Consider the following 16,659-nt stretch of genomic DNA (forward strand, 5'->3'; position numbering starts at 1 on the left):
AAAACGTTTTTAAGCACTCAAAACCACCATGTCCTGGATGACTGTGCATATAATTTGAACATGTTAAACTAGCTTTTCAATAAAGGAGTTTTAGTATGTGTTAGTACATGAGATAATTGTTTTATTACAATACTAAATCGGTAACCAAGAATGGTGCAATTCTATTGGTGTCTATACTGACTACAAAATCTCTGGTATTGCGACATCCCTAGTGAATTTTTAACATTTTTCTTCATTTACACCTACTTGAGCGTCACCTGACAATGAGATATAACCCAACTATAGGCTTTTAAAACAAACTGAACTATTTCAGATCAAAACTTAACCACTTTGATAAAGCATGTTTTTCTTACAGGTATGATTTAAGTGTTTTTTTAATGTTACCTTTAAATTGGGAAGTTTGACTGTCTTGAGAGAACCTGTAAAGTGCAGAGCAAAAGAAAAACAAAAAAATAATTATAAAATAGAAAATATCTTCACATTGAGAAATCTTTCATACAGATCTTTGGGGATTTCTTACGGATTCTTTCTGGACTCAGTTGCTCTTGTATCCGCTCCCAAAATGTTGGGTGGGTAACAGCGACCGGCTGATCCTTTGAGATCTTCTCTGCAGTCACAGAGTCTTGGAATAAAGGAAATGTAGTTAAGTTAAATAGTGGTAGTTTAGATAGGATGCAAATTACCCAGCTGATCTAAATATAAATCTGTGTGGTTGAGGCCGTTTCTGCTTTGGAAGCCAAGACTTTTGGCTCACCGTCAACTGCAGCACCTTTAATTGGTTCAACAGCCTCCGTAGCCTTGGCTGTATTTTTAGGTGCCACCGCAGCTTCCTTACAAACACACACACAACAAACATACATTAGTTTGTATTACTACCAAAACTGTTAAGTTACTACATTCACACTAAAAATCATACACGAGCACTTGTCATGAGCTTACAAGTATTTACAGACAAGTTGGAGTCTTCCAGGCAAACTACAAGCAACTGTGGCAACTTGCAAGCAACCAGTGCGATTCCAAGGATGTTTTCAGTGCAATGTGTATATATAGATTTAAAAAATGCATAATGCAACACAGCAAAATAAAAACAAAGTACAGTGTGTATGCTTTCATAGCATTAGACTTGAGCGTAAACTTTCTGACATGGGGATGACTATATAAAAGCTCAGTATAATCCAAAGTAACCATGAATTTGAGGGGTGCGAGACTATAGAAGAAATGTAAGGATAACCGACTGACTTTAAACCGCATAATGAATGCAGGACTACAACCGTGGACGGACAGTATATTTATAGAGAATTGTAGCTACGGTGCATAAATATCTATCTTAGATTGCAGAAGCAAACCAGGAGACAAACAGGAGAGGAACTTTCTCTAGATTCACAAGTAGGTCAATGAACTCATCCATCTATAACAGTGAACAAATTTCAGTGTACATACCTGTAATTTTGACCTAAACAAAACAACTGACTTAGTTTTTCAAAATTTTTCCATAGCAGAAATCACATCACTGTGACAGAGACTACTTACAGTCCCTTGTAGCCTCACCATGGTCGGAGGGGAAGATTTACCAGCCTGTGGAAACACAGAGAAGAAAAATATGAACAAACCAAATGCAGATTTCATCATGACAACTTGACTCAAAGTATCTGCTTGTATAAATCTGTGTTGAAGGATTTAATCTTGGTTGTGTGGCATCAACAATCACGTCATCTGTCACTGATCACATTATAAATTGTCCAAAACTGTGCATTCATGAAAAAAGGCATAATATGAAGTCACCTTTGTCTTCTCTGTGCTAGGCGTCCCTTTAGTTGTTTCTGGAGATGCAGAACGTGAGGACGATGATGATGATGTTGATGGGGACTACTTCATCTTGACTAGCTGAGCCAGCAGGGCAGGAGCCAAAGTTTTGACAACAGTCTCCAGGTCAGACTGTTTTGATAAGGACTGGAGAGCTAAAAGATCACAGGTCCAAAAGAGATTCACACTTTCGTGGGTGCCAAGTCTCGAAAATCATCTACTGTTTCTGAAAGTTTTATAATAGTAGAAAAAACTATACTGACATTTCTGGTGCCACTGGTCTTTATTTATCCTTTACATTAGTAAAGTTAAGGTTGTGAGGGGGGAGGATAACTTTGATCTTAGAAAAACTAATGAGTACATACAAAAAATAAAACATGAAGCAATTTTCAAACCTGATGTTTCCGGCAGTTTCTTTGCCAAGATCTTTGAGCTGCTCGACTTCTTTTCGCCTAGGAGATGACCTCTCAGTCGACGATCGCCTCTCCCAGCTTCTCCTCGGTGATGAACGTTTCTCATCTCTTCTTCTCGGTGAGGATCGTCTCTCGCGGCACCTTGAGCGTGATCGATATCGTGAAGAGGAAGGACGGTCATACCATGAGGAGTCAGAATGAGACCGGGACCTGAAAAAAGTATGGATCAAAGAACTTAATGACTCATAAACATCTCAAAGCACACACCCAGCATGGATACAAAAGGTAAATTCTTGTCACCAATTAAGTTTTTTTAAGTTTATATTTTTATATATATGTTATATTTCGCCCTTTAACAATCCACAGGAGAGCTAAATCTTCTTGATTGATCCTAGTTCTCAAAATGTTTGTTGGACAGACCTGCGATTCTGTCTGGACCTGTACAGAGATCGTGATTGGCTTCTGTGTCTCTCCCTTTGGGGGCTGCGTGATTGAGAACAGGAATGACTGTTCCTCCTATGCTCCAAGTCACGGCGGCGACGTGGGCTGCGAGAGCGGGAACGGCTACTTCATCTATTTCTTCTTCGCTGTTTCTTTGACGAGGAGCCCAAATGTGAAATTTGGTGCAGCAAAGGAAGGCACATCCATAAAGAGAGATTCAACAATCAGTCAAATTAAAGCTGGTGCTTGTGTAGCTCATGACTGGGCGCAGCGGGTGCTTATGTTTGTGGTAGTAAAAGTCTTGTGACACCGAAACACTAACTTAAAGTATGAGTAAAGAAAATCAGTATTACACAAAAACAAGGTGCCTACTGATATGAAATAAAGGACAAAAGACACTATTCTTCACTCTAGTGACAAAAGACAAAAAGGGGAACTTTTACATTCAGCAACAGTTCCAGAAAAAGCAAAGCTGAATGTGCACTGTGGAACAGTAGCCCAAGGACAGAGACAAATGAAAAAACAGCCATCTTCCAACATTTTCTGATGCACAGGTTCTTCATGCTTGCAGATTCTTCCTCATCATGTCATCTGAGGCCTTGGCTCCATTGTTAGCAAATGCCTTGAATGTCTTCGCATGGGTTTACATCAAGTCAAAAGACATTAAATCTATCAATTGCAAGTACAGACCACTCAAGTTTCTGAAGGTCTCTTTGAAGTAGTGTTTTTAAATTACAATATCTGGTAGACATATAGTTAAGTTTAGTCTGCACTGTAATCCTTCAAAAATTCTGTTACAGAATACTGAATTGCAGAAATATGTGAAGATTTGTCCAAATGTTTGCAGTCCAAGTTGGTAGTCTTCCTACAGTCATCATTATGCAGTAATAGTGAATGAAACAAACCAAATAAACTTTAAAGTAGCATCCATGAAGCTTTTTCAAAACCAAAATCCTATAATGGGATTCAAAGTCAAATAATTAAAAACAACCCCAAAACAAAACAAAAAAACATTGCGTTTCAAATAAATAAAAACTGACTGAAAGCAAAAACATCAAACAATCTTCGACTTACCTTCATCTGATTACATTCCTTGTTACACAGAGAGCAGGTATGCGGAAAGACCCTAGGTGAAGTGGCAGTGTAGTCTTGCATCTGGGCCAGCACTGGGATATTCCTTGTCACTTCTAAGGTAAAAGGCAGATTGTCAGGAGTGATCTGATCTTCAGAGTATGAGATCGGATGTTCCAGGTCCTCTTTTTCAAGTCCAAATTGCATAAGGATGTTCACAGCTGTTTCTGAAGTAGACTCTGCAGAGCCCACAGGTTTGGACCTCTTTATGTCCTCTTCCATTGAAGTCTTACTCCCTTCTGGCCTGCAGCTCATTGGCATAGTTAGCCGTGATGGGATTGTTCCTCCAGATTTTGCAGGAGTCGCAGATGAAACTCCAGAAGAGCTAAAGCTGGACCCAGGCCCAAGATGAGGAGATGTCTTATGAGAGTCTCTCTCTGCCTGCATACTCGACTGTCCATAGCGCCCCTGGGCTGAACTTTGTTTCCCAGAGGCATAGAGGTTATATAAGGGATGGGACATGGTGTTAGCAACCTTCAGAAGGTTTAGTAGACTGATGGCTGCAGCTGTCAGGAAAGGGGGGTGTTGTGGATATAAATGGGGCGCGTGTATTGGTTCGGCCACCAATAGCAATAGCGTTATTTATCTGTGTCAACGCAAGGTGGGCTTTCAGCTGAGCCAGCCGCAAGCATGCAGCTTGCTGTCCGATCAGTAAAGAGCTCCCTGGGAACCCACCATGTAGGGGGCTCTGTTTGGGCCCTGGTGCAGGAGAAGGGGTGTAACGCTTCGATGGCAATGGAAAGCTGGAAAGTTAAAAATAAAGAAAACAAAGAAAAAAGGTTAATGAGTTGTACTGGGCCTCAGAATCTTGGAAAGATGAAATCCACACAGATGGACCTCGACTGGTGCAAACTGCCATAAGTCATGAACACATCCTCCTACCCCCTAAACATGATAGCAACAAGCAGGATTCACTGCACTGTTAATGTTAGCTATGTTATATTGCTGCCTCTGTTCGGTGGTGTCGAGCCAAACGGACTTTAACGTGTGTTTGAACGAGCTGACGGTTCACTCGTTAAGCTGAAAGAAAGATGCTTTAATCACAGGAGTCACACATGTGTCCACTGGACCATCTGGGAACTCTTCTTGTTTAGCACTCGTAATAACACAAACACTAAATCCTCCTTCTCTTGTGCTGTTTTGTAGCAGTGTGTACACCTGAGACTGTCACCTGTCTGTCTGTCCTGCACTCTCTCTCTGTTTCTTTCTCTCTGATTGTGGAATAAAAGTATGAACATGTATTTATAAGTTACACTTGTGTTTGAATCCTGCAGCTTATCACACATTTGATTTCCATGTGTGACAACTGCAAGTGTCCAGAGTGAGGACAGACTGAGGGACCCACTGCTGCACATCATCTGTGAGGCTTTGCACCCTGATGATCCACCAGGACAAACTCAGCAGTGTGTGAGGAAGAGGAGGAGGAAGAGCCAGCAGCAGCTGACAGATGGAGAGAATAGACAGACTGTTCCCTGTTTGTGAAGGACTGCTAGAAAAGTTTAACATAACTAATTGTCTGTCCTGAATCAGTCTTATTAGGTAATGTTCATCCCAGTGTTTTCAGTGTGGGAGAAAGTACTCAGGGCCTTCAAGTTACACACTATGAAAGGCAGCAACAAGTTTAATATTCAGAAACCTAAAGTATGTATCAGCAGCAGAATGGAGCTAAAAATAAATGTTTGTTTCAGTTCTATGAAGCTTTGAGTATTTTGGATTAGTAGCACTGCTGTGTTTGTTGCATCATATTGCTGTAACTGTTTATATGCTTTATATATTCTGAGGTAAGTTGATCTATAGTGTTACATCATATTCTATAAGGATGTGATGTCCAGTTTGACCCATTTAGTAGAAGTCAGCCTGTTTAAGGCTCTGATATCTATTCTGTATGACTTAAAGCAGTTATGACATGGTCTGATTTTCTCACCCAATAATGGAATATTTCATATATCAGTCTACTCTTCATTCTATCAGAAACAGCTATCACAGCGAGTACATTTTCCTTTTTACACATGTATGTAAGCATTGAGCCAAATTTAGTAATGCCAACATACTAAAAGAACAATATTTGTCTTTTATATATGATACATCTATATATACACTGTGTTATGATTTAATGTTGTCACTGTTTTGTTTTGTTATGTTTAAGGATTTGTTCTCGTTTCCTGTTTTATTGTGAAGGTCTGCGTCTCATGTGAGTGTGTTCAGTTTTACCTCTGTCTCGTCTTGTTGATTATTCCCAGCTGTGTTCCCCACCTGTGTGTAATCTCCCTGTGTTTCCCTGTGTGTATTTAAGTCGCGTCCTCTGTCTTTGTAGTTTGGCTGGTCTGTCTGTGTATCCACCATGTCTCATCCGTGTGTTTCCCTGCTGCCCAACCGTCATCTGTTTTCTGCTCGCGGTTATTTGTGTTCAGGCTTGTGTTTCTGTTCAGGGTCAGTAGATTAGTTTTCCCAGTATAGTTTAGTTCTCTGTTCACCATTTTGTCCATCTCTTTTGTTGTGTTTGCCTTAGTGGCACCAGCCATTTTTAGCCAACCTGGTTGTCCATTTTAAGATAAAGCCTCTTCTCACCCACAACCTGGTATTCATCTTCTTTTATGTTGCGGCCTTGAGCCGGGTCGTAACAGAATTGGGGGCTCGTCCGGGATCCGTCTGTCTTCGCTGGAGGGTCCGTCTTTATTTCCAATAATTGTAACAGTTCTTTATCTGGTCTTCTCTTATCTGGATATTTTTGAAAGATTCTCCTTATGGAGTTGATTCCCTCTCTAATGTCTATATTTGTATAGAGGCTGTCAATATCAATGGAAAATAAAAAAGCATCAACGGGGACTTCTATTTGTTTCACTTTCTCTACAAAATCATACGTATCTTTAATGTAGCTTGCATGCCTAATAGACAGAGTGTTCAGAAAATAATCCAAATATTCAGCTGTGTAATACGTCTCACTGTCACAGTCCGAAACAATAGGTCTTCCTGGGGGAACCTGGAAAGGAATGCTCCATTTGGCAGGATCCTTATGGATCTTGGGCAGCATGTAAAAGAGCCGTCCCCTTGGTTCAGCGGAACCCAGCAAATAGTTCCTTTGTTTTATGTTAATGAATTTCTTTTGGTGTAAACTGTTAATGATTTTTTCCACCATTGGTACTGTTTCTAAATAAATCGGTTTATTTAATTTCAAATAATATGTTTTATCCTTTAATTGTCTGTAGCCTTCCTCCAAATACTGTTCTCTATCAAGGATCACCACAGCACTTCCTTTATCCGCCGGTGTGATGATGATTCATTTGTTTTCTTTCAGTTCTGTTAAAGCTTTCAATTCTTCAGTTGTCAAATTGGGTTTAATATGGTCTATATGGAATTGGTTTTGGAAGTACTCATCGTCAGTCCTCACCAAGGTGAGCACCTTAGGTGGAAGCTGGCCGATCGGTGGAGACCAGTCTGATTTTGGAGTGAAAGGCTGGGGTTCACAATCATTCTTATCCCCGTAGAATATAGCCAATTTCACACGTCTGTGATACTGTTGGAGATCATTCTTACACTGTAAACGTACATTTTTATTGTAACCTTTTGTGGGGATGAATGTAAGGCCTCTATTTAGTAGGGTCCGCTGAGCAATGGAAGGCTGGAATGTTTTGCACAGGTTAATTACACCATCAGTTACCTTCTCGTCACTCCGGCCGTCCGCTCGCCCCGGCCGTCCAGCCACGATCTCCTCTCCGGTCCCTGCGCCGTCGGACCACGGTCCACTGTTCATCCGTGGCAAATGTGGACATGTTTGTGTGTCTCCTAATGACTTTAGCTGTATCGTATGGTCACTCTTGACCGTGCTGATGATGCTAAGCGCTAACGGATTACTCGTACTACTGACTTATGATTACTGAGCGCTTTATTTATGCTCAAACTTAATAAATCATAAAACATGTACATACAATGCAAGCCAAAGTCGCAGTCAGTCCGATCATGAGACATTTGTATACAAAAAGTCCATATAGTACAGTAAAGTGTCCCAGTTAATATACACAACATACAATTGGCATATAGTATTCTAATGGTCCATTATCACAGATCTGTGAAATTAGTTCACCCTGAAACTTACATAGGGGTTGAGGAACAATCATAACAACAGAAAAGAACAGGTATATAATGTATTACCTCAATATCACCTTATACATCTAACCTTATGACCCCTGACCTCCATACAGGTTTTAGAGTGGATACAATAATGTGTGTTTTTTTATGTGTTTTCCTATAGGGCATCGCAGTGAGGGGTCCCGGAGAAACCCAAGTGAGCGGAAGGGCGGCACGGGCCAGTTAGGGGAAATCAAATTTGGGAGTCCGGTCCCCGAAGGGGACTAATGCCCAATTAGTCTTGCCAATTAGTGGTTAAGACGGTTAGGTTTAGGCCCAAAATCACCTTTTGCATAGGGTCCACTGAGGTTAGGTTTAGGGCCAGTGTCTGGGGTGAGATGCTACTCAGACACCCCTCACCAGAATCCTGACTGGGCCACATAAGACACAAAAAGAACAAAGGTAAGAACAATAAAAGCAACTATATACAGTATCTGAGATCATGTTCATTTAAATCCCTTTTCATTAAGACCTGTTGGGTATGTCGTATCTAATTTGGCAATCCAAATCTTTTCAGCTCTCCTCCTCTGTTCTGTTGTCCACCTCAGATTCGCCTGCACTGCTGTGGCACCAACAGATTCCCAGCCATGTGCTACAAAGTGGTTTACCAGGTACGTGTGAGTGTTCTTCTTGTGTAAGATATTGTATCTGTGCTGGGTGAATCTAACCAAAAGTGTATTTCCTGTTTCTCCCACATATTGGATTCCACAGTTCCTACAAGTGATCAAATATACACAGTTTTTAGATCTTGGAGTCCCTTTGCACAGTGATAGAAAAACATTACCATTGGAATAACTGTGCACCCACTTGTGGTGCTGGAAAAATTGCCCTGATCTCTGCACTTAGGCTCAGAGAGAGGTGAGATTTTAGCCTTTACAAGGAGATAACTCAGGTTTTTGTTCCTCCTGAAGGCTGCAATTGCCTTGTGATCCTGAAGCATATGTGTATCCTGAGTGAACCTTTGAAAGTTGCTCTTGATAACTCTGACCAGTTTGCAGATGGAGGGAGAATATGTGATCACCACTGGGATGAGGGGAGAAACATCAATTGGCTTGGTCTGCAAGAATGAATTGAAACATTTTCTTAAAAAGGACCAACAGTACCCCCTAGTGGAGAGAGCTGAGAATAAAATCTTGACAGCTTCCCCCAAATCACTCTGTTGAGTGCAGATCCTGTGAAATCTCAGTAATTGGGATTTAATTATCCCTGCAAATGTGTGTTTTGGGTGAAAACTTGTTCTGAACAGTAAGGCATGTGTATCTGTAGGTTTGAAAAAGACTTTAACATCTAATTTGTGGTCATTCGAGAAATTTGGGCCCTTAAATGTAGTTGTGTCTAAAAAATCAATTGAGGATTTATTAATGGTGGATTTCAGTTTGATGGAAGCATTATGGTCATTAAGAGTCCTCAAAAACACCTCAAAGTCTCGCTCAGGATGTTGCCAAATCCCCCAGATATCATCCAAGAATCGATAATAATATAATGGCTTTTTAACACATTTCTCCAATGCAGAGGTCTCCCACTCTGCCATGAAGATGTTGGCATAGGCTGGGGCAAAGTTTTCCCCCATTGCCGTAACCTTAATCTGTAAATAGAATTCCCCGTTGAACTCAAAATCATTCCTCATGAGGTTTATTTCCAATAATTGTAACAGTTCTTTATCTGGTCTTCTCTTATCTGGATATTTTTGAAAGATTCTCCTTATGGAGTTGATTCCCTCTCTAATGTCTATATTTGTATAGAGGCTGTCAATATCAATGGAAAATAAAAAAGCATCAACGGGGACTTCAATTTGTTTCACTTTCTCTACACTGTGGGCGTAAAAGTCCACTGCTGAAGGAGCTGCTCAGTGCTCGTACAGTCTCATGCAGGGGGTGGGAGGTGTTGTCCATGATGGATGTTAGCTTAGACAACATCCTCTCCTCCCCAACCTGCTCGATGGACTTCAGCGGACAGTCCAGGACAGAGCTGGCCCTCCTGACCAGCTTGTTGAGTTTCCCCCTGTCCCTCTCTGCCATTCCACCACTCCAGCAGACCACAGCACAGAAAATAGCAGACGCCACCACAGTGTCATAAAATGTCCTTAGGAGCGTCCTGTTCACCCCAAAGGATCTCAGCCGCCATAGCAGGTGGAGACGACTTAGACCCAGTAGAGTGGTTGAAGGAAAAGGAAAAGGGGGACAGGTGAGGTGCATTTCATGTCCCCGGTGCTATGGGGGGTTGCAGAGAGGTGTGACGAGCTCTGGTGGATGGGGGAGGGAAGTGCTACTGAATCAAACCTGTTAAACAACTGGTTCAATCTGTTAGCCAGAACCTGGTCTCCAGACTCTGGACCCCCTCCGCTCACAGTGCTGCATCCAGTGATGGTGTTCGGTCCTCTCCACACACCTCTGGTGTTGCTCTGCTGGAGCTGCTCCTCCACCTTCCTCCTAAAAGGAAGCATTACATTTAGAAAATAAAATACTTATTTTATATTTGTTTGTATTTTTTGTAAGATAATACGCTATATACACGGAGTTTATCTGGACGTAGTGTTTTCAGTGTCATCCAAGTGACTCTAGAGGATGAAAACCTGTTGGAGTGTGTGCTAATGTCTATAGCAGGGGTGTCCAAACTACGGCCCGCGGCCCATTTTTAATTGGCCCGCAAGAAATTTTATAAATAGAATAGAATATGGCCCGCACTTCAACTTTTGCTTGAGTGTATTGCACTTCTTAGTTTTAACACCAGGGGAAGCTACTGTTGATCAAGGCAGTTGCTCCACCAAAAAGGACAATCCTAGAAGAAATTTACCCCAAGTTACTAAACATGGCAGAACCAAAGAAGCGAAAGGTAGAAAGTGAGTGCAGAAAATTTCAGACACGGTGGGAGAGTGAATATTTCTTCAAAGAATTCAAGGGGAAGTGTCTGTTTTATCTGCACTGAAACTGTGGCAGTTATGAAAGAGTATAATGTACGACGTCATTATGAAACCAAACATCAGGTCTATGCATCCTACACTGGTGCTGAGCGAGAGCAGAAAGTAAAGTAAATAGTAGCTGTCCTGCAGGGTCAGCAACAGTATTTTTGTGCTCAAAAGTCCAGGAAAAGGCTCCAATAGCAGCTATGAGGTGGCCCAACTCATCGCAAGACGTGGAGTTACAGAGGAGCTGCTCGATCTTAAGAGTCTAAAAGGCACAACAACGGGTATGGATACTTTTGAAGCTGTGTCAGACTCAACTGACAAAATGGGACTTAAATGGGACAAGCTGTGTGCAGATACAACATACGGGACTCCAGCTATGGCAGGTGCGCACAAAGGAATGGCGTCTATGATGTGCGCTGAGGTGAAAGAGGCTGGAGGTGAGGCTGTTAAAATGCACTGTACTGTTCACCAAGAAGCCCTTTGTGCCAAGACAGTCAATCTTGGAGATGTAATGAACACTATTGTAAAAACTGTCAACATAATTCGAGCAAGAGGACTGTAGCACAGAGAATTTCAGGCTTTCCTTTCTGAAGTGGATGCTGAATATGGGGATCTACTCTACCACTCGGAGGCGCGCTGGCTAAGCCGCGGCACCGCGCTGAAGCGTCTTTACTCCCTGAGGTCAGAAATTGACCATTTTTGAAAGAGAAGGACCGACCTCTTCATGAGCTGAATGACCCTCTATGGTTGGCAGACCTTGCATTTTTAGTTGATCTTGCTGATCATTTAACCACCCTGAACAAGAGCCTACAAGGGAAAGAGCAGCTTGTACCACAACTTTATGCGCACATGAAAGCATTTTGTGTGAAGGTCAATCTCTTTAAGACACAACTGCACAACTTCAACGTTGTGCAGTTCCCCACACTGTCCAAGATCACAACTGCTTATCCACAGGCCAACCTTTCTGCTAAAAAAGGGAAATATGTGTCTGTGATTACATGTCTCGAAACAGAATTCAGACAGCGCTTCCAGGATTTTTCTGACAGTTCTACAGGAACTTGGAAAAGGAAAAGTTTCCTCTGATGAGACGCCATGTGAAAAAAATGATCAGTCTATTTGGCTCAGATTTGCTCCATGATCAAACGACATTTGTCCGGATTTTTGGCACAAGTGACGTCGGATCAGTACCGCAGCTGGATGGCCCGATTTACATACCCAGCGCAGCTGATACTCACCAGAAATCTACACTATTGGACAGACGAGCCAAAAGATCAGATCACCTTCTTTGAATAAAGCTGTGGTGATAATGGGGAGGAAGAAACAAGCACCAGCACGAGCTGGTCTTTGCCAACAGCTATCTCTGCCAGAACAGAGACCAAAGAAAATACACTGACACCTCTGATCTGCTCGAAAAGCTTAGATTCATTTTAAAAAATTAAATGAAAACATCAATATACTGGCAACTGTACAAGGTGGGGGGGAAAGCCATCGTAAAAACATTCATGCTTAGACAAACATTTAAAAGCAAATGATGGTTTCATAGGTTATCACTAGGCTTTATGTAGCCTGAGGCTTGGTGTCAGAAGGTGTGGATGTACAAGAACAATGACAGAGGTACATACTGTCTCCCAGGCCTGTCACCTTGACCTTGCTAAGGTCCAGCATGGCTGCCACGCTGCCACTGAAAGGGCTCTTGGGAATGTGATCTCCACCGTAGGTCACGCAACTCCCAGGGGACCCTGTCACGGGAAAGGGAAGCGATCCACATTCTCCCATTTAATATGATGCATAACAGCCAGAAGAACGCTTCCTTGTCTTATAAGAACCCACATAATACAAAGTAACTACAAAGTAACTACAATCCACGCCCGCATGTGTGAGCATTTCTTCTCTCGCCTTTGCACAGGTGTATATTTAACAGTGTGTGTTGGTGTGGTTGCTGATGATTTCAAAGTCATTCACAGCCTGCTGCTACTACTGCTTTGACTGGTACACAGTTCAAATGACAGCTCAAAAGGACCTGTTTACATTCGCGTACCAACTATAACCCTGTTTATTCATGTTTATTCTTGTTTTTAAATCCTTGCGATTGTGATTTTAATTTTGATCTTGTCAATTTCGTCAAACATTTTCATAAAAGTGTTATGAAGAGTTGTTCCATGTAGTATGACGGAAAACATTCAGACCGTATTATAGACCAATAAACTAAATAAACGGACTGTTTTTTGTTAGCACTCTCTGACTTTGTGAGGCAGTACAGGTATTCTTACCACTGCGGCTGAGTCCTGGTCCCTCTGCCTTGAGAAGGATCCACTTTGACCCTGAAGGATGTCATTGGAATAGCCTAAACGCAAACAGCCTTTGTCCTGATGGCAGAGGACAAAGGCTGTGTTAGCATGTTACCTTTGCAGGTAATGCTCTACAGTCATTTTTAGCCTCAAACAGCAGGTGGGTTAAATAAGTTTCCCTGTAATATCTGTTGTTTGGAATATTTCTTTGACATGAGCATATGTTTGCGCTCTTTACTCTCACACACACAGTTTTATGGAGCTTTACCTTGACCAGACTCTGAGCAGTCAACAGTGAAGTATGTTGGCTGGAAGGCTTGGAGGCCCGTATTTGCCACTCCAGGGTCAGAGACCTTCACCTTGTTTGGATGACAGCCTGCTCCGATATTCATCTGTGGGCACAAACACCAAAACTCTAGAGACTTTTCAGTGAGAAGAAAAGGCAAACCCTGCATGCAAGAGTGAAAGTGAGTGCATACTCACCCTGAATGGACTCTCAGTCTCCCCAGGAGACCATCACAGTGTGCTTCACAGGCTTACGTGGGGTGTAGGTGCAGGTGTATGTGCTGTTGCAAGAAATCTAAGAATAGTTGTGTAAAGATATTTTTTTTTTTTTTTTTTTTTTTTGTAAAGATATTTTAAGTGGACAAAGAAGATAAGGCGTTTGTAAACCCTGTTCAAGGAATTCTATCTAGCAAGATATGTAAAGATATTTGAGATTAAAAAAAAACAACAACCCCAAAACACAGGGAAACATAGGAAATAATTTTTTGTCAGGCAATGACTTGTTGGTAGCCATGACAACAAGGAGGTCCCATAAATCGGGCTGGGCTGTTTGTTGCTGGCAGGAAAAAGAAAAAACAGAGAAAAATAAATATCAGGGGAAGCCCAGGCTGAACAAGGTTCATCCCTTGGAATTTTCACTCCAAGATGCCCTGCCTGGTCCTCCCCCTAGCAGATGAACATAGAGAGGCAGGTGAGCCGAGGGCTCGAACCCGAGCCTCTATGTTACGAACCTGCTAGCCCACCACATGTCGCCACATGATGGGCGAACAGAACGTGGAATATCCTTCTACAGTGGCTTGCAAAAGTATTCGGCCCCCTTGAACTTTCCCACATTTTGTCACATTACAGCCACAAACATGAATCAATTTTATTGGAATTCCAGGTGAAAGACCAATACAAAGTGGTGTACACGTGAGAAGAGGAACGAAAATCATACATGATTCCAAACATTTTTTACAAATAAATAACTGCAAAGTGGGGTGTGCGTAATTATTCAGCCCCCTGAGTCAATACTTTGTAGAACCACCTTTTGCTGCAATTACAGCTGCCAGTCTTTTAGGGTATGTCTCTACCAGCTTTGCACATCTACAGACTGAAATCCTTGCCCATTCTTCTTTGCAAAACAGCTCCAGCTCAGTCAGATTAGATGGACAGCGTTTGCGAACAGCAGTTTTCAGATCTTGCCACAGATTCTCGATTGGATTTAGACACCAGACAGGTCAGGGATAAAGTTATTGAGAAATTTAAAGCAGGCTTAGGCTACAAAAAGATTTCCCAAGCCTTGAACATCCCACGGAGCACTGTTCAAGCCATCATTCAGAAACAGAAGGAGTATGGCACAACTGTAAACCTACCAAGACAAGGCCGTCCATCTAAACTCACAGGTCGAACAAGGAGAGCGCTGATCAGAAATGCAGCCAAGAGGCCCATGGTGACTCTGGACGAGCTGCAGAGATCTACAGCTCAGGTGGGGGAATCTGTCCATAGGACAACTGTTAGTCGTGCACTGCACAAAGTTGGCCTTTATGGAAGAGCGCAAGAAGAAAGCCATTGTTAACAGGAAACCATAAGAAGTCCCGTTTGCAGTTTGCCACAAGCCATGTGGGGGACACAGCAAACATGTGGAAGAAGGTGCTCTGGTCAGATGAGACCAAAATGGAAATGTTTGGCCAAAATGCAAAACGCTATGTTTGGTGGAAAACTAACACTGCACATCACTCTGAACACACCATCCCCACTGTCAAACATGGTGGTGGCAGCATCATGCTCTGGGGGTGCTTCTCTTCAGCAGGGACAGGGAAGCTGGTCAGAGTTGATGGGAAGATGGATGGAGCCAAATACAGGGCAATCTTGGAAGAAAACCTCTTGGAGTCTGCAAAAGACTTGAGACTGGGGCGGAGGTTCACCTTCCAGCAGGACAACGACCCTAAACATAAAGCCAGGGCAACAATGGAATGGTTTAAAACAAAACATATCCATGTGTTAGAATGGCCCAGTCAAAGTCCAGATCTAAATCCAATCCAGAATCTGTGGCAAGATCTGAAAACTGCTGTTCACAAACGCTGTCCATCTAATCTGACTGAGCTGGAGCTGTTTTGCAAAGAAGAATGGGCAAGGATTTCAGTCTGTAGATGTGCAAAGCTGGTAGAGACATACCCTAAAAGACTGGCAGCTGTAACTGCAGCAAAAGGTGGTTCTACAAAGTATTGACTCAGGGGGCTGAATAATTACGCACACCCCACTTTTCAGTTATTTATTTGTAAAAAATGTTTGGAATCATGTATGATTTTTGTTCCTCTTCTCACGTGTACACCACTTTGTATTGGTCTTTCACGTGGAATTCCAATAAAATTGATTCATGTTTGTGGCTGTAATGTGACAAAATGTGGAAAAGTTCAAGGGGGCCGAATACTTTTGCAAGCCACTGTATTTAAAGAGCGCAACGTGCACATCGGGCACCCAGCCTTTCGCAGGAGACCACACATTTTTACACTCAAATACTCACCACATTTCACACACTCACACCTGCTTTTTTTCCCTGCCCACCTTTTTCTCCACTTATTTATCAACAACCACTCCTTTTTCATCTCTGCTACCTTGCCTTTATTACATCCTCTTAGCTAGCATCAGTGACCGGAGAGCAACAACAGCAACCCAGTGCTTTTCTCATCATTTCTTTAGTCACGGTCAATTCATTGGCCTCTACAGATTAGCTAAACCAACTTTACAAAACAAGTTTCCCCGAAGAGCCCAGTTGTCATCTTAGCTGCCTAGATTTGAGGACCTAGCTAAGGACGGTAGTTACGGGCACAAACACATGTAACTTACCGAAAAAAAGCCTCGGGTCCCTCTGTCACTGTGCTTATTACTGCTGATAATTTGATGTAAAAGTGGGAGACAGTCTGAAAAAATGAAGGCAGAGTTGGTAGCCTGAAGAGAGAAAGTGCAAGTTGTGGAAGGTGGAGTAATAAGCGAGCAAATAGTTGAGGAATGAAGAGCTGACAAGCATCTGTATTTTCCGGTAATAAAAGGTAATAAGAGAGATGTAGAGTAGGCGGAGGAGTTGGCGAGAGCAGGAAAAAGGAGAAGCAACTTGGCTTCTCCCTGCCCCCCAAGAAAGGGTCGTGGCAGCGAGTCCGTGAGGGGTTCGAACTCGGGCGCTCAGATGCAAAGCGCCACTACGTACGTCTTACGCCAAACGACCAGCCGCAGAAACTGGGGGAAAAAAGGACATTTATCTTTTGTTCAGCAATACTTGTTTTTTGGG

General features: G+C 42.4%; 1 long non-coding RNA gene across 1 annotated transcript; it reads right to left on the bottom strand.

Moving 5' to 3' along the window:
• Positions 1 to 518: 518 nt before the first annotated feature.
• Positions 519 to 2,256, bottom strand: LOC120442381. The gene is made up of 5 exons (XR_005614697.1): positions 2,199 to 2,256; positions 1,783 to 1,958; positions 1,531 to 1,575; positions 755 to 830; positions 519 to 622 (listed from the first exon to the last, which is right to left on the bottom strand). It is a non-coding gene; the product is annotated as an uncharacterized LOC120442381 (long non-coding RNA).
• Positions 2,257 to 16,659: the final 14,403 nt, after the last annotated feature.

This window comes from Oreochromis aureus, linkage group 10, assembly GCF_013358895.1.
Source record: "Oreochromis aureus strain Israel breed Guangdong linkage group 10, ZZ_aureus, whole genome shotgun sequence".
NCBI classification, from domain to species: Eukaryota; Metazoa; Chordata; class Actinopteri; order Cichliformes; family Cichlidae; genus Oreochromis; species Oreochromis aureus.